The following is a 22469-nucleotide window of genomic DNA, read 5'->3' on the forward strand; positions in this document are numbered from 1 at the left end:
CCTATGATAAAAATTACAGACTTCTACATGCTTTGTAAGTGGGAAAACCTGCAAAATCGTCAGTGTATCAAATACTTGTTCTCCCCACTGTATCCGCTTGGGGCTAGGAGTGCGTAACCATGGTGAGAGGGGGGCGTTTCCATGACGCCCTGGGGTTAGCGTGAGACAGCAAGATGGCCAAGCCACCGGGATGTCTCATGTTCCTCTGTGGTGGTGCATGTGAGTGTGTGTAAGACTGTGTGTGTGTGTGTGTGTGTGTGTTGCGCAAGCCTGCATATACAAATAGAGGCTGACTCTGCAAAGAGATGCATGTGAGCACCTGTCCATAGACGTACAAGGTTGGTGTGTGTGATGCACAAACGTGTCTGAAGGAACTCATGAAAACGGGAGAAAGGGAGGGAGAGAAAGAGAGAGGGAGAGCAAGCACATGTCCTCATATGTGTAAGTTTGTCCGTCAGTGATATAATTAGTGTGTCAGTACAGGGTTCTTGTAAATGTGAGAATGTGCCGTTGTGTGTGTGTGTGTGTGTGTGAGTATATATATGATTGTGTGTGCTTGTGTGCCATACAGCATCCAGCCTGACCGTTGGCTGCACCCCCCTGATGAGGACCAGATGGGGGCTGTCACGGGATCAAGAGTAGGGGTGAGACCCTCAGAAACCAACCTGGACCCTCCTCACCCCATGTCCTACTAATGAGCGGAGAGAAAGAGAGTGATCACTTTAACTGAGTGGATTTATCACATTTCTCTTAAAGGGGAACTGGCTGTTTAAGCAAGAGTCTTTTTGGGTGGAGGATACAGAAAGGCCTTCATTGGGATCCTAAAGGCTCCATGGTGGGAATTACAACCACCCATACTGAGCTAGCCATTCAGAACCACGCTAACGAATGCTAGTTATCTATGTATGTTGCCTGAATAAATCCCACACCTTGAATGTACAGTGAATTTACTTTGAACAAGGTGTAAATGCTTGAAGGCAATGAGGCATGTTCAGGCTAAGGACCTCTCCTCTCAACTACCTGTTCTGTTCCTCAACATCTTGCACAAAAAGATCAGATTAAAAAACCAACTCTGTGTGTGTGTTTGTATGTGTATTATATATATATATACACATACACACACACACACACACACACACATACACACAGTATCTCACAAGAGTACACCCCTCACATTTTTGCAAATATTTGATTATATCTTTTCATGTGACAACACTGAAGAAATGACACTTTGCTACAATGCAAAAGTAGTGAGTGTACATGTATAACAGTGTAAATTTGCTGTCCCCTCAAAATAACTCACACAGCCATTAATGTCTAAACCGCTGGCAACAAAAGTGAGTACCATGGCGTGCCCCAGAGCTCTGTGCTATGTCCCCTGCCCTTCAACATTTACATGTTGCCCCTTTTATTATCCGTAAACATGGACTTAGTTTCCACTGCTACGCTGATGGCACCCAGATTTATATCAGTACAAACCCCTCCTCCCAGCTTCCACCCATACAACTTGTCAACTGCCTGCAGGAACTCAAATCATGGATGACCACAAACCTACTCAAACTCAACAGTAACAAGACAGAACTCATGGTGGTGGCTCCTGCACCACTGCTCAGGGAAGTTGGAGACCTGGCCCTGGTTGCTCCATTTCCCCGTCACCGGAGGTGCGCAACTTGGGTGTCATCCTGGACTCCACTCTCTCCTTCCGGTCCCACATCAACAAAATCACCAAGTCTGCCTTCTACCACCTCAGAAATACTTCACGACTCCGGCCTTCACTCACACATTCAGTAACCGAGACACTCATCCATGCATTTATCACCTCCCGTCTGGATTACTGCAATGGTGTCCTGTCCGGACTGCCCAACAAGACCCTCAGCCGACTCCAGTATGTCCAGAAATCAGCTGCCAGGGTTCTAACCCACACAAAGCCCTGGCAGCATATTACTCCCATTTTCAAACCGCTCCACTGGCTGCCAGTCATGTCTCGCATCACCTATAAGATCCTCCTGCTCACCTACAAATCTCTCCATGGACTCTCACCATAATACCTTACAGAACCACTCCACCCCTACACACAGTCACGCTCCTTACGGTCCTCTGACAAAGAGCTACTGGACACCCCCCGTACCAGGTAGCAAACTTTTGGAGACAGGGCTTTCTATGCCAATGCTCCAAAACTGTGGAACAGTCTACCACTCCACATCCGCTCTGCCCCATCCTTGCCCATATTCAAAAAGCACCTTAAAACCTTTCTTTTTAATAAGTCTTTTGATCCCTAACCCCCAAGTCCCCCCTCCCCCCTCATTTGTTAAGTGACCTTGAGTATTATGGAAGGTGCTATATAAGTATAAGTTATTAGTACACCCCCAAGTGAAAATGTCCAAATGGGGCCCAATTAGCCATTTTCCCTCCCCGGTGTCATGTGACTCGTTAGTGTTACAAGGTCCCAGGTGTGAATGGGGAGCAGGTGTGTTACATTTGGTGTTATCGCTCTCACACTCCCTCATACTGGTCACTGGAAGTTCAACATGGCACCTCATGGCAAAGAACACTCTGATGATCTGAAAAAAAGAAGTGTTGCTCTACATAAAGATGGCCTAGGCTATAAGAAGATTACCAAGACCCTGAAACTGAGCTGTAGCATGGTGGCCAAGACCATACAGTGGTTTAACAGGACAGGTTCCACTCAGAACAGTTGAGTGCACATGTGTCATATCCAGAGGTTGTTTGTTGGGAAATAGACGTATGAGTGCTGCCAGTGCTGCCATGATGCATAAGAAAGCCTGCAAACAGTTTGCTGAAGACTGTTACTGGAACCATGTCCTGTGGTCTGATGAGACCAAGATAAGCTTATTTGGTTCAGATGGTGTCAAGCGTCTGTGGCAACAACCAGGTGAGGAGTACAATGACAAGTGTGTCTTGCCTACAGTCAAGCATGGTGATGGGAGTGTCATGGTCTGAGGCTGCGTGAGTGCTGCTGGCACTGGGGAGCTACAGTTCATTGAGGGAACCATGAATGTCAACATGTACTGTGACATACTGAAGCAGAGTATGATGCCCTCCCTTCAGAGACTGGGCCACATGGCAGTATTCCAACATGATAGCGACCCCAAACACACCTCCAAGACGACCATGGCCTTGCTTATGAAGCAGACCTAAACCCAATTGAGCATCTGTGGGGCATCCTCAAACGGAAGGTGGAGGAGCGCAAGGTCTCTAACATCCACCAGCTCTGTGAGGTTGTCATGGAAGAGTGGAAGAGGACTCCAGTGGCAACCTGTGAAGCTCTGGTGAATTCCATGCCCAAGAGAGTTAAGTCAGTGCTGGAAAATATTGATGGCCACACAACATATTGACACTTTGGGCCCAATTTTGACTGTCATATTCATTTTTCAACAACAAAATAATAATGTTTTAACTTAGGAAGAGTTCAGAAATCAATATTTGGTGGAATGACCCAGATTTTTTATCACAGCTTTCATGTGTCTTGGCATGCTCTCCACCAGTCTGTCACATTGCTGTTGGTTGACTTTATGCCACTCCTGGCACAAAAATTCAAGTAGCTCGGCTTTGATATATACACTACCTAAAGGATTATTAGGAACACCTGTTCAATTTCTCATTAATGCAATTATATAATCAACCAATCACATGGCAGTTGCTTCAATGCATTTAGGGGTGTGGTCCTGGTCAAGACAATCTCCTGAACTCCTAACTGAATGTCAGAATGGGAAAGAAAGATGATTTAAGCAATTTTGAGCATGGCATGGTTGTTGGTGCCAGACGGGCCGGTCTGAGTATTTCACAATCTGCTCAGTTACTGGGATTTTCACGCACAACCATTTCTAGGGTTTACAAAGAATGGTGTGAAAAGGGAAAAACATCCAGTATGCGGCAGTCCTGTGGGCGACAATGCCTTGTTGATGCTAGAGGTCAGAGGAGAATGGGCCGACTGATTGAAGCTGATAGAAGAGCAACTTTGACTGAAATAACCACTCTGAAATAACCGAGGTATGCAGCAAAGCATTTGTGAAGCCACAACACGCACAACCTTGAGGCGGATGGGCTACAATAGCAGAAGACCCCACCGGGTACCACTCATCTCCACTACAAATAGGAAAAAGAGGCTACAATTGGACAGTTGAAGACTGGAAGAATGTTGCCTGGTCTGATGAGTCTCAATTTCTGTTGAGACATTCAGATGGTAGAGTCAGAATTTGGCATAATCAGAATGAGAACATGGATCCATCATGCCTTGTTACCACTGTGCAGGCTGGTGGTGGTGGTGTAATGGTGTGGGGGATGTTTTCTTGGCACACTTTAGGCCCCTTAGTGCCAATTGGGCATCGTTTAAATGCCACGGCCTACCTGAGCATTGTTTCTGACCATGTCCATCCCTTTATGACCACCATGTACCCATCCTCTGATGGCTACTTCCAGCAGGATAATGCACCATGTCACAAAGCTCGAATCATTTCAAATTGGTTTCTTGAACATGACAATGAGTTCACTGTACTGAAATGGCCCCCACGGTCACCAGATCTGAACCCAAAAGAGCATCTTTGGGATGTGGTGGAACGGGAGCTTCGTGCCCTGGATGTGCATCCCACAAATCTCCATCAACTGCAAGATGCTATCCTATCAATATGGGCCAACATTTCTAAAGAATGCTTTCAGCACCTTGTTGAATCAATGCTACGTAGAATTAAGGCAGTTCTGAAGGCAAAAGGGGGTCAAACAAAGTATTAGTATGGTGTTCCTATTAATCCTTTAGGTGAGTGTATATACACACACCTACAACCACACACACATGCACGCGCACACACACAAAAATTAAGGGAACACTTAAAGCAGAGAGGAATCAGTTAGGAAGGATAAGGAGAGAGCAATTGTCTGTGGCCCCCACCTGCAAAACCATTCCCTTTTAGGGGGTTGTCTTGCTGTTTCCTCATCAGTGCACCTGTTGTCACATTCATTTGTACCAAAACCGGTGAATATAAATCACAATCACTTATGCTTCCTAACTGGACAGATTGATATCCTTGAAGTTTAATTGACTTGATGTTATACTGTGATGATTGTGTTCGTGTGTGTGTGTGTGTGTGTGTGTGTATGTGATGCCATCGTGGCAATATATATCCAGACAAATTACTAAATTATTCACGGCATCTCACCTTGTCTCGTTAAGCAAACACTATTACAGTCCAAAGTGATTTGAAGACTGATAAAAGGGATTGTTCCCCACAATAATTACAGGCTTTATTTCCATTCTGTGCATGGAACCCGCCTGTCTTCCACGTCTGGCCTCAGCAACAGAGCCCAAGGCTCAACTAAATAATAGAAGTGGAGGAAGAATGGAGAGAGAGAAGACTTGGAACTGAGGCTGGGACCCAGAGGAAATCTGGAGAGTCGATTGTAGAGTCAGGCAGGCTACAGGTGCAGTGGGAAAGCAGGGCCTGTCCCCTGGCCAGCCTGCCTGTCCCCCCACCAGCCTGCCTGTCCCCCCATCTGCCTGCCTGTCCCCCCACCTGCCTGCCTGCCTGTCCCCTTGCCTGCCTGCCTGTCCCCTTGCCTGCCTGCCTGCCTGTCCCCGTGCCTGCCTGCCTGCCTGTCCCCATGCCTGCCTGCCTCTCCCCGTGCCTGCCTGCCTGCCTGTCCCCGTGCCTGCCTGCCTGTGTGTCTGTCCCCCTGCCGGCATAGAACTCCAGTATGTGTGGAAAACTACAAGTGTGGCCAGCAACAGGAACATGCTTCAAAGAAACAGTCAATAAGTAACAGACTCACCTACTCTGACTCTCTGCTTCCTGTCACATTTTCCTTCTGTCTCATTTCAAGTATTTTTCCTGGTTCCCTTGTCCATCTCTCCCTCCACAACCACCTTCCTCAATCACCCCCTTCTCCTCATCAATTGTATGTTTTTTTTGTGAAACTCACTGTCTTTTTCCTCCTGCTGTCTTTCTTTTTCACTGTGTTCTGGCCCTGAATAAGAGAGACAGTGTCTGCATTAGCCAGCACACACAAACAGCCCAGTATGGTCCACATAAAGCAACAGTGTGTGTGTGTGTGTGTGTGTGTGTGTATGTGTGTGTGTGTGAACTCTGGGTGACTCTGCTTTAGCTGAGCCCCAGTCCCCTCCAACAGAACCGGCACTTACACACAAGTAGAATAGAAGCCAAGCCACATTTTGGCACATTGCCCCCCTAAAACAAATCACACCACAGAGACTAATAAAAACCTGGATCCACAGCCCAGCTCAGCTCCACTGAAAATGGGGTACAAGAAAGCAGAGTGGGGAAGGCTACAGTCTCCCACTGTTCATCCAAAAAGGAGCTTGAACAAAACTGACCACTGACGCAAATGTACCATCTCTACTGTACTGTGTCCCTACTCCTGGCCAATCAGAAAGGGAGTAGGACATTTGGAGACAAGAGTGCTTTCATTGGATGTTTTCCTTGACTAGCTAACAAATGAACACTGCAGAGAGCAAAGATGTGACTGTAACCCACCAGAACAAGAAACAACAGCAATTCAGACCAACATTAACGTCTCAGTCAGGCCAGACCCCAGATCGGTTTGTACTTTGATCAACTTCTCTGCAATGACCAAGTTTGCCATGAGCCCTAATCTAAGATCTGGTTGGAAGATCTCCTGAGTGGCTGGCTTTCCTGAGAATAGCAAGCGGTAAATGAGGAAATAGCCCTTTGGATGAGTCGTCCCTTCACAGAACCTACAGAACCAACTGCCTAAACAAACTCAACACTACTCACAGAATACAAGTCCTTCATAATGACTCGGTTGGTACAAACTCTTATGCAGAAGTGATTCTTATCTCTAGATAGGGGAGGCCCACATTACACAAAAGAAGATGTTCAGCTAATCCCCAATCGGAACAGATTACCAGCCACCTTCCTTACAAAGGGCTAACTGGAGTTGAACCGGTGCTGTAGCTGTAGCCACTGACTGTGGTCCAAACCGATCCAGTGTGTAGAGCCGAGCAACAATAGAACAGAACTGGCCCAAACCTGAGGCCAGCCATGTGCTGAGCATGTGTATGTTAGCCAATGCCTGCACTGTTTACAGAGTTAGGACGGAGGAGAGGGAGATGGATGGATCAAGATAGAGAGACAAAAAAGAGCTGCTAAATGACATCCCTGTATGTTAGTTAATACTGGCTGGCTGTAAAGTTGTTCAGCAATCAACAAAAGGGCACAGATAAGGAGGGAAAAACACATCCGTCCTCAACTGTCCCCTTCAGTTGAACCCTGAAGGAAAATCAGTGTTATGACGAGCACGCGTGTGGGATATAAAACATTGCCTTGATCACCTAAGTGAGGCTTGAGGCTAGAGACATAACTGCTTCATAACAACACATTTATCTTTAAGATGCATTCTATGATTTCGGACCACTAGTTGGAAAAGTGGTGCTACTGAGCCAAAACCGGTCCCTAATAATATAAACTCACCTAAAGGATTATTAGGAACACCATACTAATACTGTGTTTGACCCCCTTTCGCCTTCAGATCTGCCTTAATTCTACGTAGCATTGATTCAACAAGGTGCTGAAAGCATTCTTTAGAAATGTTGGCCCATATTGATAGGATAGCATCTTGCAGTTGATGGAGATTTGTGGGATGCACATCCAGGGCACGAAGCTCCCGTTCCACCACATCCCAAAGATGCTCTTTTGGGTTCAGATCTGGTGACCGTGGGGGCCATTTCAGTACAGTGAACTCATTGTCATTTTCAAGAAACCAATTTGAAATGATTCGAGCTTTGTGACATGGTGCATTATCCTGCTGGAAGTAGCCATCAGAGGATGGGTACATGGTGGTCATAAAGGGATGGACATGGTCAGAAACAATGCTCAGTGGTAACAAGGCATGATGGATCCATGTTCTCATTCTGTTTATGCCAAATTCTGACTCTACCATCTGAATGTCTCAACAGAAATTGAGACTCATCAGACCAGGCAACATTCTTCCAGTCTTCAACTGTCCAATTGTAGCCTCTTTTTCCTATTTGTAGTGGAGATGAGTGGTACCCGGTGGGGTCTTCTGCTATTGTAGCCCATCCGCCTCAAGGTTGTGCGTGTTGTGGCTTCACAAATGCTTTGCTGCATACCTCGGTTGTAACGAGTGTTTATTTCAGTCAAAGTTGCTCTTCTATCAGCTTCAATCAGTCGGCCCATTCTCCTCTGGCCTCTAGCATCAACAAGGCATTGTCGCCCACAGGACTGCCGCATACTGGATGTTTTTCCCTTTTCACACCATTCTTTATAAACCCTAGAAATGGTTGTGCGTGAAAATCCCAGTAACTGAGCAGATTGTGAAATACTCAGACCGGCCCGTCTGGCACCAACAATCATGCCACGCTCAAAATTGCTTAAATCACCTTTCTTTCCCATTCTGACATTCAGTTAGGAGTTCAGGAGATTGTCTTGACCAGGACCACACCCCTAAATGCATTGAAGCAACTGCCATGTGATTGGTTGATTAGATAATTGCATTAATGAGAAATTGAACAGGTGTTCCTAATAATCCTTTAGGTGAGTGTAGGTTCTATATCATCAGAACCACTCACTTTCAAACTTGGAATTTTATGGCTAATTGAGTTATGATAGCGATTCTACTTACAGATTATATGTTCACATAAGCAACATATTACTCATCCAAACAAAAATGGGAGGTATAAAAAATAAATAAAAAATATCGTCCTGGAATGCTTTGGAAGAAAAGACTTGTACAGCCTACATATCATTCACCATATCATGTGCCACTGCTGTGCCATGTGCAACTGACATGTCGGTATGGGTTTGCTAGCAACAATAGTGACCAGCAACAGTGTTACATGTGTGCTTTCTTGTCCGCCTGCACAACGGTAGGAGGAAGTGGTGTGTGTGTGTGTGTGTCCACCAGTGCGTGTGTACACAGGAGGCTACTCAGACCTCATTACAGTAATAGGTCAATCAATAAGCCCCACCCCACCCCCTAACACCGCCCTGATGGTCACACTGCTTCCATGGCAACAGAAGAGAGGCCCCCATCAGAAAGCATCAGGAGATAGGAACCGTGATACACACAGACAGGTTTCATATAGCAGGAAAAGAATCCTGCAACAAGAGCATTTCAATTATTGTTTCAACTGCATTTTTTTTAGGTGTTGATACATTTTCATTCACTTTTCATTCACTTTTCCACCTTTCTGGATCATTTTTAAATCTAAACTGCACTACAATTTAAAAATATCCTGCAATGCAGAGCGGACAGGGAATTGGGGGGGATTAAACAGTGTGATCAGATTTTAAACCTGTAGCTTAGCCTAGTGTATCAGAGATCCAACAGTTCTGAGAATGTGGTTTATTTAAAGAGCAGTGAGGAACACTGTCTTTTCTGACAGGATTAACAGAGCATCCTATCTCCTACAACGTTGCATCAAGTGAAAAAGGACAAATACTAAAGGTTGATATGCTACCACTGAAGGAGATATGACATAGGAGTATCCATGGTGAATGTAGAGATAATTAAAGGGGCAGTCTGCCTTTCCACTAACCAGTTCTCAGTTCTTGTTCACTTTCTGCGCCAACCCAAACACACATTCACCAAGAGCACATGGCTTATTTCGCTTGTAATCTGACATGAGAGATGATGAAATCTATGCTAGAGATATCTAAATCTAATGTCTCTGATCTGTCAGTGAGATGAGATCTCTCCTGAATATACGTTTTCTCTATATTAATTTAGCAGTGGCAAGGTTCAGCTGCTAAACCACACCCCACTCCAAAAATATGATGTATATATTTACTGTTTTGCCATGAACAGAGGCAACTCAGTCACTGAACATGCATATATTGTGTGGATGCGTTTGCTGGGGATTGGGGTTATTCAGTTCAGTCCAACTAGCTAATTTATATGCAGGTATGCTGGCAAAAACAGCATGGAGATACAGTGCCGTCCATACGTTTTTTGACAGTTCTGCTGTTTTGGTTCGGTACTTGAGAACTTTGGATTCGAAATGATCCAATGATGATCAGGGTAAAGAACAGACTGTCTGCTTTTATCTGAAGGTATCTTCATCCATATCAGATGAACCAGTTAAAAAGAACAGCATGTTTTGTATATTGTCCCTCGATTTATGGATACCAAATGTGTTTTGACAATTGGTTTCACAGCAGTCTTTTATGAGGCAACTGTGTTTGTTTGTATCATTACTGCATAAACAAGAGAGGTGGTCCAGTCTGGATGCTAGGCTATGCATATGTAACAAGAGTATCAAAAAAGTGTCAATGCAAGTCAAGCTGGGAATCATGAAACATGATCGAATCAGAAACAGACAAAATATTAGACATGCCAAAATCCACTGTTTGGTACTTTAATAAGAAGAAAGCATTACTTAGCTCTGCAATGGCAAATGACCTGCTAGACCAAGGAAAACCTCTTCAGCAGATGGCCAAAGAACTGTCTGAAAGACCAGGTTAAGTGACTGACTGTCCAGGAGATACGTGCAGATGTACCCACCACTACCAATCGCAGAAGAATTCAACAGCCAAACTACAGAGTCTGGACTGCAAGGTGCAAAAACACTAGTCAACCAAAAAAAAAAAGACCTAAAAATACAAAAGAGCAAGCAGTATTCTAGAAAAAAAGCAATATTATAATTTGTGAAAATGAGGACAAAAAAATAGGAACAGCCTATATGACTTAAGTTAGGGTGGAGGGAGAGTTGTGTTTGGATCATGTATGGCTGCCACGGGAAATCATTTGTCTTCATTGATGATGTAACTGCAGTGGCATGAATTCTAAAGTTTACAGAAACTTTTCGTTTGCTCAGATCCAACTAGGTGCCTCACAACACATTGGACAGCACTTTACTAGGAAAATGGGTTTCAGACTTCAAGCAGTCATCGAATGCAAAGGGTATGCAACCAAATGTTAAATATAACTTTATTTAGCTAAGATTATTAATTTGTCCAATTACTTTTGGTCCTCAAAAATGAGAGGAGACAGTGATGTATACAATTAGCTGTAATTCCTACACTCTACATGGTATATGGATGTAAAAATGTAAGATTGATTTAAGATGATCAAAGATGACCTGCACTTGCACCTCTTAGTCATTGTTTAATTTCATGTGTTGGACTACAGAGTCAAAACAAACTGTCAAAATACTAATGGACTGTAGTTAAAACGTTTATTTCAATGGGCAAGGGACACCACAGTGAAAATAGCTCTCTGAAGGAAAGATGGGGTGATTTTCCAGTGCAACCGTTGTATTGAGGTGCTTCCCACTGACTGTTGCTTTCTCTTAGGCAGCAGATAAGCTTTCCCAGCAGTTGTATCAAACATAGCCAATTTGTTTATTTGATCAGGATGAAAGCCTACACAAGAAATAACTTGTAATATTATGGTGACATTAGTAACCTTGATGTCTGGTGATAGTGCTTTCCCTCAGTCAGGAGAGCGAAGTAGCTAGACAGTGTAGCCAATTGCAGGCCAGACTGATTAATACTCTTTAGCTGTCAAGTAATTTTTTTACTGAAAATGTACAGCTACAGCATTAACCTCTACATTTCATTTTGGAAAATAATTACTGCAATTATTAACCAAGCCCAAACTTTGGCAGACAAGTTTAAAATTATCACTGAGGTTTAGAGCCACAAGATTAGATAACTATTTGACATTAAAATTGGTATGTGTAAATTAAATTCTGATTCTAAATTCATCAGTTCAGCCAGAAAACAACACGTATTAGTTTACCCATTTGTTGTAGACATGCACACAGGGTCAGAAATGAACACAAGCCCAAGCGCTACATGCGGGTAGATAAGTTTTGTCAGTAAATCTCAGAAAGCTCTCCGCCACACTGGCGGGTAAATGTTTGTACCCAACGTTTCCTTCTTTTTGTAATCAGCGGTGGATAGCAGCGCTGATAAGTTGTGATGCGCCGCAACTAGGGTGACCAGACGTCCCGGTTCGCCCGGGATTGTCCCGGTTTCTAGCTAGGTATCCCGGGTCCCGGCAAATATCTGTAAAACACTAAAATGTCCCGGTTTTCGACATTCACTACCAAATTGTCCCAGTTTACACCAAAATAAGAATAGGCTACTATAATGTTTCCACATGCGAGTCGGAGCCAAACAAGCAAAGCAACAATTATAATTAAAGCTCAAGGAGCGGAAAAACACACGAGAGAAAACAGTAACAAACTGGGCCAGCGCCACCAACCACAAACACGCACGATGACCAACATGCGTGCATGAACGTGCGGTACGGTACAATAGGGTCCCGGTTTGGGGGTTTGAAAATGTGGCCACCCTAGCCGCAACAGAAAAACTGAATATTTTAATGACATACGATTTAATTTTTTACCAAGCTTAGCGCATGTTCCATAGCGTGCAGTTTACTAACGCACGAGCATCAGAGCCGAGCTACAACTTCCTACAACAGACATTCGGAGTATCAAGCTAGCGAATGAGGTCAGAAAAAAGTAACGGGCTGTGTCTGTGCACGCGCACGTTTGTGTTGAAATGTCAGCAAGTGTCTGTCACATTGATATAAACAAGGTAGCCATCGTCTGAGTGACAAACTAAGGTAAGAAGCTAGCTAGCGAGCTAACGGTCACAACTCGATAGCTACAATGGATTAGCGTCATGCAGACAACATTAGAGATTCGGCAGCAACAATAAGACCTCCGTTTTTCGTATTATGCCTTCAGAATAAATGTCTGCGACATTCAACGGAAAAACTGGGGGGTAAAATATGAATTAAACAAATAACTTTAAATAATACATTATATAAGGTAGAGAATATTGTACGGTGGAGAAATTGTTAGAGTTTAATAAGTTAATGTAGAGAAATCCTTTTTTTATGATATTGTTGTTAATTTGCTTTTGCTCATTAGATTTGGAGAGGGATTGTGTTATAGAGAATGGTTAATTGAAGGGAATGGTGTTAAGAAAGTATTGTCAAATAAAGGTAAGAAATCTGACAAGGAAGAGAGACTGGTGTAAAGTGATGACGTTATTGCATCACATAAAAAAATAGCTTTTTGTGTGAATTGGAGGTTTGGAGATGAAGTTTCAAGATGCTGGCTACAGCTGAGGATGTGGTGACGAGTTGTTCTGATAAAAGCAGAAACAACTAATTTGTAATCGAAAAACAAAAAAGGTTTTATTCAACATTACACCTTATCTCAATGAAATCTATGCATATTAATTTCTGAAATGTATACATTACACAAATAGGTAATTTATTGCCTCTTTCATGGTGGTGGGGGTTGGTTGGTGTCCCTTTGGTTGATGCTTGGCAATGTGGATGAGAATTGACTTCCTGCTGGTTGGGCTTCCTGGGATTGGGCCACAGTGTCACAAGACCCCAGTTTCAACCCCAAGGTTTTACACTGCTATGTTATTGTGCCGCGGGAGTATGATCAGTTCTTCTCTATCATAAATCCAACAAAAGACTGGAAAAGTTGTGTAATGCTAAAAAAAAACCCTGGTTGAACAACTCACAACTAAATAGGTTCATTGGCAACATGTCAGTAACAGGAATGGGTATAAAAAAAGCATCCCAGAGAGGATGGGTCTGTCAGAAGTAAAGATGGGGAGGGGTTCACCACTCTGTGAAAGACTGTGCAGGCAAATAGTGCAACAATGTAAGAATAATGTTTCTCAACATAAAATTGCAAAGGGTTTGGGGATCTCATCATCAATGGTCCATAATATCATTAGAAGAGGATTTTTTTTTAAAAGGAACAATAATTGTTTGCTGCCCCTGTCCCAACTTGTGTTGCTGGCATCAAATTTTCAAGAAAAGAAAAATACATTTCTCAGTTTCAACATTTGATATGTTGTTTTTGTACTATTTTTTAATTAATATAGTGTTTAAATGATTTGCACATCTTGTCCCAACTTTTATGGAAACAGGGTTGTACACACACACCATTTCTTTATGGAAAAAAAGCCAAACAACTTGAAAGCACCATGAGGTAGAGTGAGTGGTCAGGGAGGAAGAGGGAGAAGCAATCTTAGTCACAAGATAGGAAAAAGAGATGTAGGTTGAAGAAGAGAAAGGATAACATTAGGAAGAGAGTGAGGTAGGATAGGGGACATAGGGCAGAAAGCCTTCAACAGCCTGACATTCCTGGTGGATCATCGTAAACACTCACTCAATCATACACATTCGCACAATCACACACACACAAAAACGCTTGCTCACTCACTCACTTGCTAGCTAACTCATTCGCTCACTTATTCGCTCACTCATTGACTCACTCGCTCACCTGCTCCTGGTAGAGCATCCAAATCACATTAGTTTGCTGCCTGCCATCCATCACTCCCACAGACAAAAGCTCAAGCTGGAGAGCTACACAAACTGCATGGTAACACGCGAAGCCTTTTAGAAAACACATACTTTTGGAAAATCCACAGAGCAAACATACACACACACACACACACACACACACACACACACATCAAGTGTAAGAACACACACCAATCTAATTAAAAACACCCAAAATCCCTCACCCTACAAACAGAGAGTCTCCCCCTGCTCCAACAGTACCACTGTAAACACACATTACCAGAGAAAAGACAGAACTCCCGGACTGCACAATGGAAGGAAAAATAACCATCCTGGCTTTAAATATTTAAACCGGGCCGAGCTAAGCAGGAGAGCGACATCTTGAGAATCCTTTTTTCTGTCTATATCAATCTCCTCTCCTATTAGAGGGGGATGGAGCCTTTATCTAACACTGTGTATGTGTGATATGTTGGTGGGGGTGTGCCTTATCTCATGGGGGCCACGTGTGTGTGTGTCGTGGTGGAGGTGCTGCTTACCTAATGGGGTGTGCGTGTGTGTCCTTATCTAATGGGCTGTCTCTTAAGGTAATTGGCTGGGAGAGGGGGAGCAGTAAAGAAGTGGAGAGAGAGACAGAGAGTGGAAGAGAGGGAGGGAGGGAGGTAGGGAAAGAGGTTATGTTATGAGACCATATGGTGTCCGATGCACATTGTGCTGAGAGAACGGACAAACAACCAGAGGATTGAGAACAACTTGGAGGGGCCAGTCTGCCCTCCTCACTCAGTCTGTCCCTCTCCCCCTTTCAGTCTTCTTTTTCAATCTGTCTCTCTCAGTCGGTCTTCCTCACTCTGTCTTCTCTTTCAGGCTGTCCCTCTCACCCTCTCTGTCTTCTCTTTCAGGCTGTCCCTCTCATCCTCTCTGTCTTCTCTTTCAGGCTGTCCCTCTCACCCTCTCGGTCTTCTCTGCATCCCTTGTCGTTTCTCAGTCTTTAAGACAGCGCCGCTGCATTGCTCTTGTTTAGCACCACTAGCACCTTAACGTCTATCTATTTCTCTTCACCATCTTTCGCCTGTCCTCCCACTCCCTTCTTTCTCCATTGTAGATACAGTACCTTCTCACCTAGACAGAGACCCTCCCACCCTCCTAATTCCCATCCATCCTGTGCCCCCCCCCCTGCACCGTCACCATGCTGAATAGTGAATATCACAACAATCCTCAGCTCCTCACCACTGCTTAATCCAAACCAAAACGGATTACTTTAATCACCTGATAGGCCTGTCCACGTCACATACTCTCTGGGTTGGAAGCCAACACAGACGTGTTTCAGGTGTGTGTGGGGGGAGGGGGTTACACTAACTAGGCTAACTACATGCATCCCTCTTGTAGAGGCACGAGAGTGACTCGGCTAGCAGAGACAAGAGACAGAATGCCACAAAACAATTTGCGACGGCTAAGCTAGAGCAAAGCAGCAGACAGTTAAAGCCCCTCAGCCTGCCTGTCTGCGTGTGCGTGTTGTGTGTGTGGGTGCATTTGCAAATGGAATCAAAGCAGCCAGCCAGAGAGCGGGAGGGAGTGGGCCGCTCTTCCAGTTAGCTCATGAAATCTTGTTAAATCGGCCGACTCGAGACCCCCTCAGACTGTTTGATGTGTAATGAGAGAAAACATTAGCAGTAAAAATGGGCTCCCCTCCTCTCGTTCTGGTTCTCGGCTCGCGGGAGCCCAGACCCTTAGTTCCACATCTATTTATACATTCATTCCCTTCTCCACTCCTCTACCCTTTAGTTTCTCCCTCTTTTTACAGGCAGCAGTTTGTGTCATTATGGCACACGGTCAGAAAGACTGCATTCCTCTTCTCTGCTGCTGCCTCACTGTCCTTTCTTCAGCTATCCTTCTCTCTTCCTCCTTCCCTCCCCCATCCCCCTTGCCTGCTGTCTCCTCCCTTTCTGCCCCTCCCCCAACTCATTCTCTCTCTCTGTGACTCTCCTTCTCTCTCTCCCTCGCATTTACCAGGCTACATGCAGCGCAGAACTGAGGAGAAGGGGACAGCGGGAGGGGGGGGGGGCTGTAAAAGAGCAAAGCCAGAGAGAGTCTCTAAGACAGACCGTGAGAGAGAACCCAGAGAAAAGAGAGAGAGAGAAAGAATGAGAGAGAGGGGAAGCAGGATAAGCAAGAGATTGAGAGAGGGAGGCAGGGACAGATAGGGAAGTACGCTCCCACTTCAGCAGCTATGGGCGTTCTTCCCTGGCTCCTGCGAGGTCAAAAGTTTACAGTGGTTTTAATTTCACCTTTCCGCAGCCAATCAGAATGCAGTGTCTGCTGCTAGTGAACTTTGACCCACTTCAAGAATTTGACTGTCAAGATGGCCCTCACAAATTTTTTCCACCTATTCTCAGCAGATACTTAAGTTGTTTTTTCTTAACCTGTTATTTGAACATCTACAGATCACTGCGTAAACAGGCACAGAGAAAGAGTGAAAAAATGAAGTAGAAAATGGGAGATAGGTGAGAAGGGAGTGTCAGAAACTTACTGAATCAATGGTTTCCTTGCAATAGCAAGTGTGTAAACATAGCAGTTGAAGGGTTAAACAGTATTTCCCATATCAGCTAATTTATGAAATAAAAATTATATAATCCAAGTAGAAAACCCAATAAAATTCACAACAATGAGAAATGCTCAGATTAGGAATGTAACAACCGAAGGAATTTGAAAAACGTACACAAAGACCCCGAATTCCAAAACACATTTTACTAGTATCTTAACAATTCTCATTGTGAGTGAAATATAAACAGAACAAAATAACTTTGGAGAAAATCAGAAGTCCTGGAGATCTACCATCTAGTAGGTATTCTCTCCAACACCAGTTGTGACTAACCTGACTTAGCTTTCCATCCAGCTCATTATTAGAATCAGGTGTGCGAAATTAGAGGTGAAAAGAGAACCTACAGGGTGGAAGCTCTCCCGGGAAAAGGATTGAGCAGCATTGCACTAGACCAACAACACAAATAGCTACCTATATGAAATGGAGATTAATTCTTTTCAGACAAACGACCGTTCAAAAGTTTGGGATCACTTAGAAATGTCTTTGTTTTCCATGAAAACATACATGAAATTATTTTGAATCGGAAATATAGCAAAATGAACAGGAAATATAGACATTGACAAGGTTAGACAATGATTTTTAAATAAAATAGTAAGGGTCCTTCTAACTTAACTTTCGTCAATGAATCCTCCATTTGTAGCAATTACAGCCTTGCAGACCTTTGGCATTTGAGGTATACATTTTTTGAGGTAATCTGAAGAGATTTCACCACATTCTTCCTGAAACACCTCCCACAAGTTGGATTGGCTAGATGGGCACTTCTCACAAACCATACGGTCAAGCTGCTCCCACAACAGCCCAATAGGGTTGAGATCCGCTAACTGTGCTGGCCACTCCATTATAGACAGAATACTAGCGGACTGCTTCTTCAATAAATACTTCCCTAAATAATTCCCTTGCATTGTTTGGAGCTGTGTTTTGGGTCATTGTCCTGTGTAGGAGGAAATTGTCTCCAATCAAGCGCCGTCCACAGAGTATGGCATAGCGTTTAAAAATGGAGTCATAGCCTTCCTTCTTCAAGATCCCTTTTACCCTGTATATATGTCCCACCTCACCACCACCAAAGCACCCCCAGACCATCACACTGCCTCCACCAAGCCCTCCTCCAGCATCTTTTCATTTGATCTGCGTCTCACAAATGTTTTTCTTTGTGAAACTTAATTTATGGACGGACAACTCTTCCTCTGTCCCGTGTCTGTGTTATTTTGACGATCTAAATCTTTGACGCTGAGACTGGTGTTTTGCAGGTACTATTTAATGAAGCTGCAGGTTGAGGACCTGTGAGGCACCTGTTTCTCCAACTAAACCCTCTAATGTATGTCTCCTTGTTCAGTTCTGCACTGTGGCCTTATACTCCCCTTCTCCTCTATTCTGGTTAGAGCCAGTTTGTGTTGTTCTGTGAAGGGAGTAGTACACAGCATTGTATGAGATCTTCAGTTTCTTGGCAATTTCTTGCATGGAATTTCTCAGAACAAGGGATAGAATGACGACTTTCAAAATAAAGTTTTTTGTTTCTGGCCATTTTGAGCATGTAATCATACGCACAATTTCTGATGCTCCAGATACTCAACTAGTCTAAAGAATGTCGGTTTTATTGCTTCTTTAATCAACAACAGTATTCACCTGTGCTAAAACAACTGCAAAAGGGTTTTTTAATGATTAATAAGGCTTTTAAAATTATGGAACTTGGACTAGCAAACACAGCATGCCATTGGAACACAGGAGTGATGGTTCTTGATAATTGGCAATTTACATACTTCATAAAAAATCTGTTGTTTTCAGTTACAATAGTCATTTACAGCAATAAGTGTCTACACTGTATTTCTGATCTATTTTATGTTATTTTAATTTGTAAAAAAAATAATTCTGGCGAAACAATACCATATCTAAGTGACCGAAAATCTTTGAATGGTAGTGCATACAGAAACTAGAAAAAAAACTATAATTATAATAAAATAAAAAAACTTAACTTAAATCATCTTTTAAAGACTACCAGAACCCATTTGGATTCTCCAATCATATTGAAAAAAACTACAACAACAAATAGAAACCCTCCAACCCACAATATAAAATGTAGGCTTGGGGTGATACAGGGATACAACTTGAGCCCTCCTTCATTCAATATTTACACGGAGCCTTCGGCAGCACAAAGACAATGCCAATGGATCAGATAATTATGACTTTCCAAAAACGATCCAGATGCTAGGACAACATAGATCAATTCTACCTAGACAGTTTCTCTACAGCGAACAAATACTTTCACATACCTTAGCCTCAACGAAGCACTGAATGACCTGAAGTAAGTATGGTATGCTACACCATTAAAAAGAACAATCTTGACATCCCAATCAAGATCTGTCTTAAAATACAACAATAAGTTACAGAACTCATTGCCTTCTATGATTGTGAGGTATTGGGTCACCATAAAAAATAATTCACTTAATAGGACAAATGAGCACTAAGTAAACCTATCTTGTCATCATTGCCTTCATGACTATTAATATAGATATAGTGGGGAGAATAAGTATTTGATACACTGCCGATGTTGCAGGTTTTCCCACTTACAAAGCATGTAGAAGTCTGTAATTTTTATCAAAGGTACTCCTCAACTGTGAGTGACAGAATCTAAAACAAAAATCCAGGAAATCACATTGTAGGATTTTTAAAAATAATTTCCATTTTATTGCATGAACTAAGTATTTGATACATCAGAAAAGCAGAACTTAATATTTGATACAGAAACCTTTGTTTGCAATTACAGAGATCATACGTTTCCTGTAGTTCTTGACCAGGTTTGCACACACTGCAGCAGGGATTTTGGCCCACTCCTCCATACAGACCTTCAGATCCTTCAGGTTTCGGGGCTGTCGCTGGGGAGACTTTCAGCTCCCTCCAAAGATTTTCTATTGGGTTCAGGTCTGAAGACTGGCTAGGCCACTCCAGGACCTTGAGATGCTTCTTACGTGTATCAAATACTTGTTCTCTCCACTGTATATACAAGTCAGCAGTCTTCCCCATGATTGTGTAGCCTACAGAACAAGACTGAGAGTCCATTTAAAGGCCTTTGCAGGTGTTTTGAGTTAAATAACTGATTAGAGTGTGGCACCAGGTGTCTTCAATATTAAACCTATTCACAATATTAAAATATTCTGTGATACTGAATTTGGGATTTTCATTAGTTGTCAGTTATAATCATCACAATTAAAAGAAATAAACACTCGAAATATATCAGTCTGTGTGGAATGAATGTATACATTATACAAGTTTCACTTTTTTAATGGAATTACTGAAAGAAATCAACTAATTTTATGACCAGCACCTGTAGATGTTAATATAGTATTTGCATTGTGTTGGTGGATGTTTCTAGCTGAACCTTAGGCAATGGGGACTGGTGAGTCGCAGAAGGTTACGAAGCACTGAGATAGGGGCTAATAGCGCATCATAATTCCCATCAAATCTAGCCGCAAAACGTGAAATTGGTTCTTCTCACATTTTCACAATTCATGTATCCCAAAGGGAATATTTTACTACTTATCTACTTACTTATTTGTTTTTTATAGGCAAAAATATTTACATCTGTTATTTTTACTTATGTTCCTTAAGGTTCAGTATGCTACCACAGAGATTGCTATTCACAAGTTAAAATTATTTAAACGCAGACAAAAACCTTTACACCCATTGTTGCAAGCCAATTGCTACACTAGAACCAAGGGGACAATGCCAGATGCTTTTTACAGTGGAGTTCAAGTTCATTACTTGCAAGCTACAGTAGTAGAGATAGTTATGTGTAGCTAGGTAATGACATGGGCAGGATAAGCTCTAACGATGGGAATTCCAAACCAACCACTGTATAATGCTCAATTATGATGAGTATTTGGTTCACATCATTGTCACAAGAACTATTATGAAGCCCCTGAAAAACCTTTTTTAATGCAAATGTAAATTATAAAATCCTAGTTTTTCTTTTTGTAACTAAACATTTCATTATCATCTTAAATGCATTGAGCCTATAGGATATAATTTACATGGGCATAAAGATTTGCATATCAACTGTAAAATACAATTTATATTATTTTGTATTTATTTTATTTAATAAAATTACATTTTATTTACACTTATTTTTACTGTGCTATTGTTATGAGAAGTGAGTATACTTTCAGTTTTTGAGCATCGTCTTATCGAGTATTCAATACTTTACCTAGTCTCGGTATCGAAATCAAAATGTTGGTATTGTGAAAACACTAATCCACAGACAAGGTAATGTCTACAAATACATTTGCACTGGTCACCATTCTTTCTATTAAAAGAAAGAATTTCAGTGCCCCCTGAGTGATTGTGGTTGGACCGTACTAATGGAGGTACTAATAAACATTCTGAAGTATCAAACGATGAGTCATTGTTACTGCTAGAAAATCAAGCCACCTTTTCTAAAAACTCAACTAAGCCATGATATAATCTAAAGAATGAAGCATTTCTTGGCTACATAAAAGGGGGAGTACAAAAGTTGTGTGTGTGTGTAATTATTGACCACGGTTAGGCAAGTAGCTCCCTGTAGTTCCTTTCTCCACATCAGCAGCACCCACCTCCACCTCTCTACATCCAAACTCCTACCTCACAGCTCACTGTGATAACCAGCCCTGCGTATAGGACACACACACAATTTTCGAAAATAAGTTGTGCATTTAAAGATATTTTTTATAAAGCTAAGCCTTAACTACTAACCTTAACCCTAGTCAGGACTTGCAAAGGCTGCACTATGGTGCGTTTGTGTAGTGTTAGGACATTTTGTTAAATGTTGGCATTTGCAAGGACACAAACACACAAACAAATAAAGGGTGTATGTACCGAACAAAGTCTATGAAGTAGCTGATGAAATGGCAATAGATTAACAGATCTTCATACAAAAATAATAAGTAACAAACTCTTGTCTCTTCCATATTAATGAGAAATAAATCATTTCTTTCAGCTTAAACTAACAGAACATTTTAGGATATTTTAGAGTTAGCCAATATTACAACTGCATGTGGATTTACACCCATTTTAAAAATATGTTAGTGTTTAGGTAGTATTCCAAAACATAAAATGAGAGTAATTTTGTGATTGTGTCTAGATGTCATCAAACTATGTGGTCAGTTTGCATTAGACTGGCGCTGTATAATGAACAGCAGGACTGCCCAAACCGGACATCCTGAATAATTTGCCTGTTTCTATAGGCATAACCTATTTCAATGACTATATTAAACAGAACACAAGAAAGAAAAAAATAGGCCAGGCAGCACAGAGAATGTCTTCAAACAGAAAAATATGCCATTGAGGATATATAGTTTTTCTTGGTGTCCCTCTCTTGTAAGATGCATGGGCTTCAGGCTGAAGCCTGACGCTCCTCATTTTTTAAATAACGGACACTTAACGATCTTGTGTGTAGCTGTGAAAAAAATAAACCAGATGCTGCACAGCACTCTGAGGAAAATAATCTCTTCCTGTGCTGTGGCTGGGCAGGGAGACATACAGGTGCGGTATAAGGGAGACATACAGGTGAGGTATAAGGGAGACATACAGGTGCGGGATATGGGAG

The 22469-nt window shown here is 42.5% G+C and overlaps 1 protein-coding gene across 3 annotated transcripts in view; it reads right to left on the reverse strand.

Moving 5' to 3' along the window:
• Positions 1-22469, reverse strand: part of LOC105014003 (nuclear receptor coactivator 3) — an 81448-nt gene that overhangs the window by 34769 nt on the left and 24210 nt on the right. The window contains exon 1 of one of the 3 annotated variants that reach the window (XM_034295753.1): positions 14579-14888. The exons of the other annotated variants lie outside the window; for them this stretch is intronic. The gene's annotated coding sequence lies outside the window, so the exon portion shown is untranslated. Of the gene's footprint in view, positions 1-14578; positions 14889-22469 lie in introns of those variants that run through there. 3 annotated transcript variants of the gene reach the window in all.

The sequence above is a fragment of the Esox lucius genome, chromosome 12, assembly GCF_011004845.1.
Source record: "Esox lucius isolate fEsoLuc1 chromosome 12, fEsoLuc1.pri, whole genome shotgun sequence".
In the NCBI taxonomy this organism is placed as follows: Eukaryota; Metazoa; Chordata; class Actinopteri; order Esociformes; family Esocidae; genus Esox; species Esox lucius.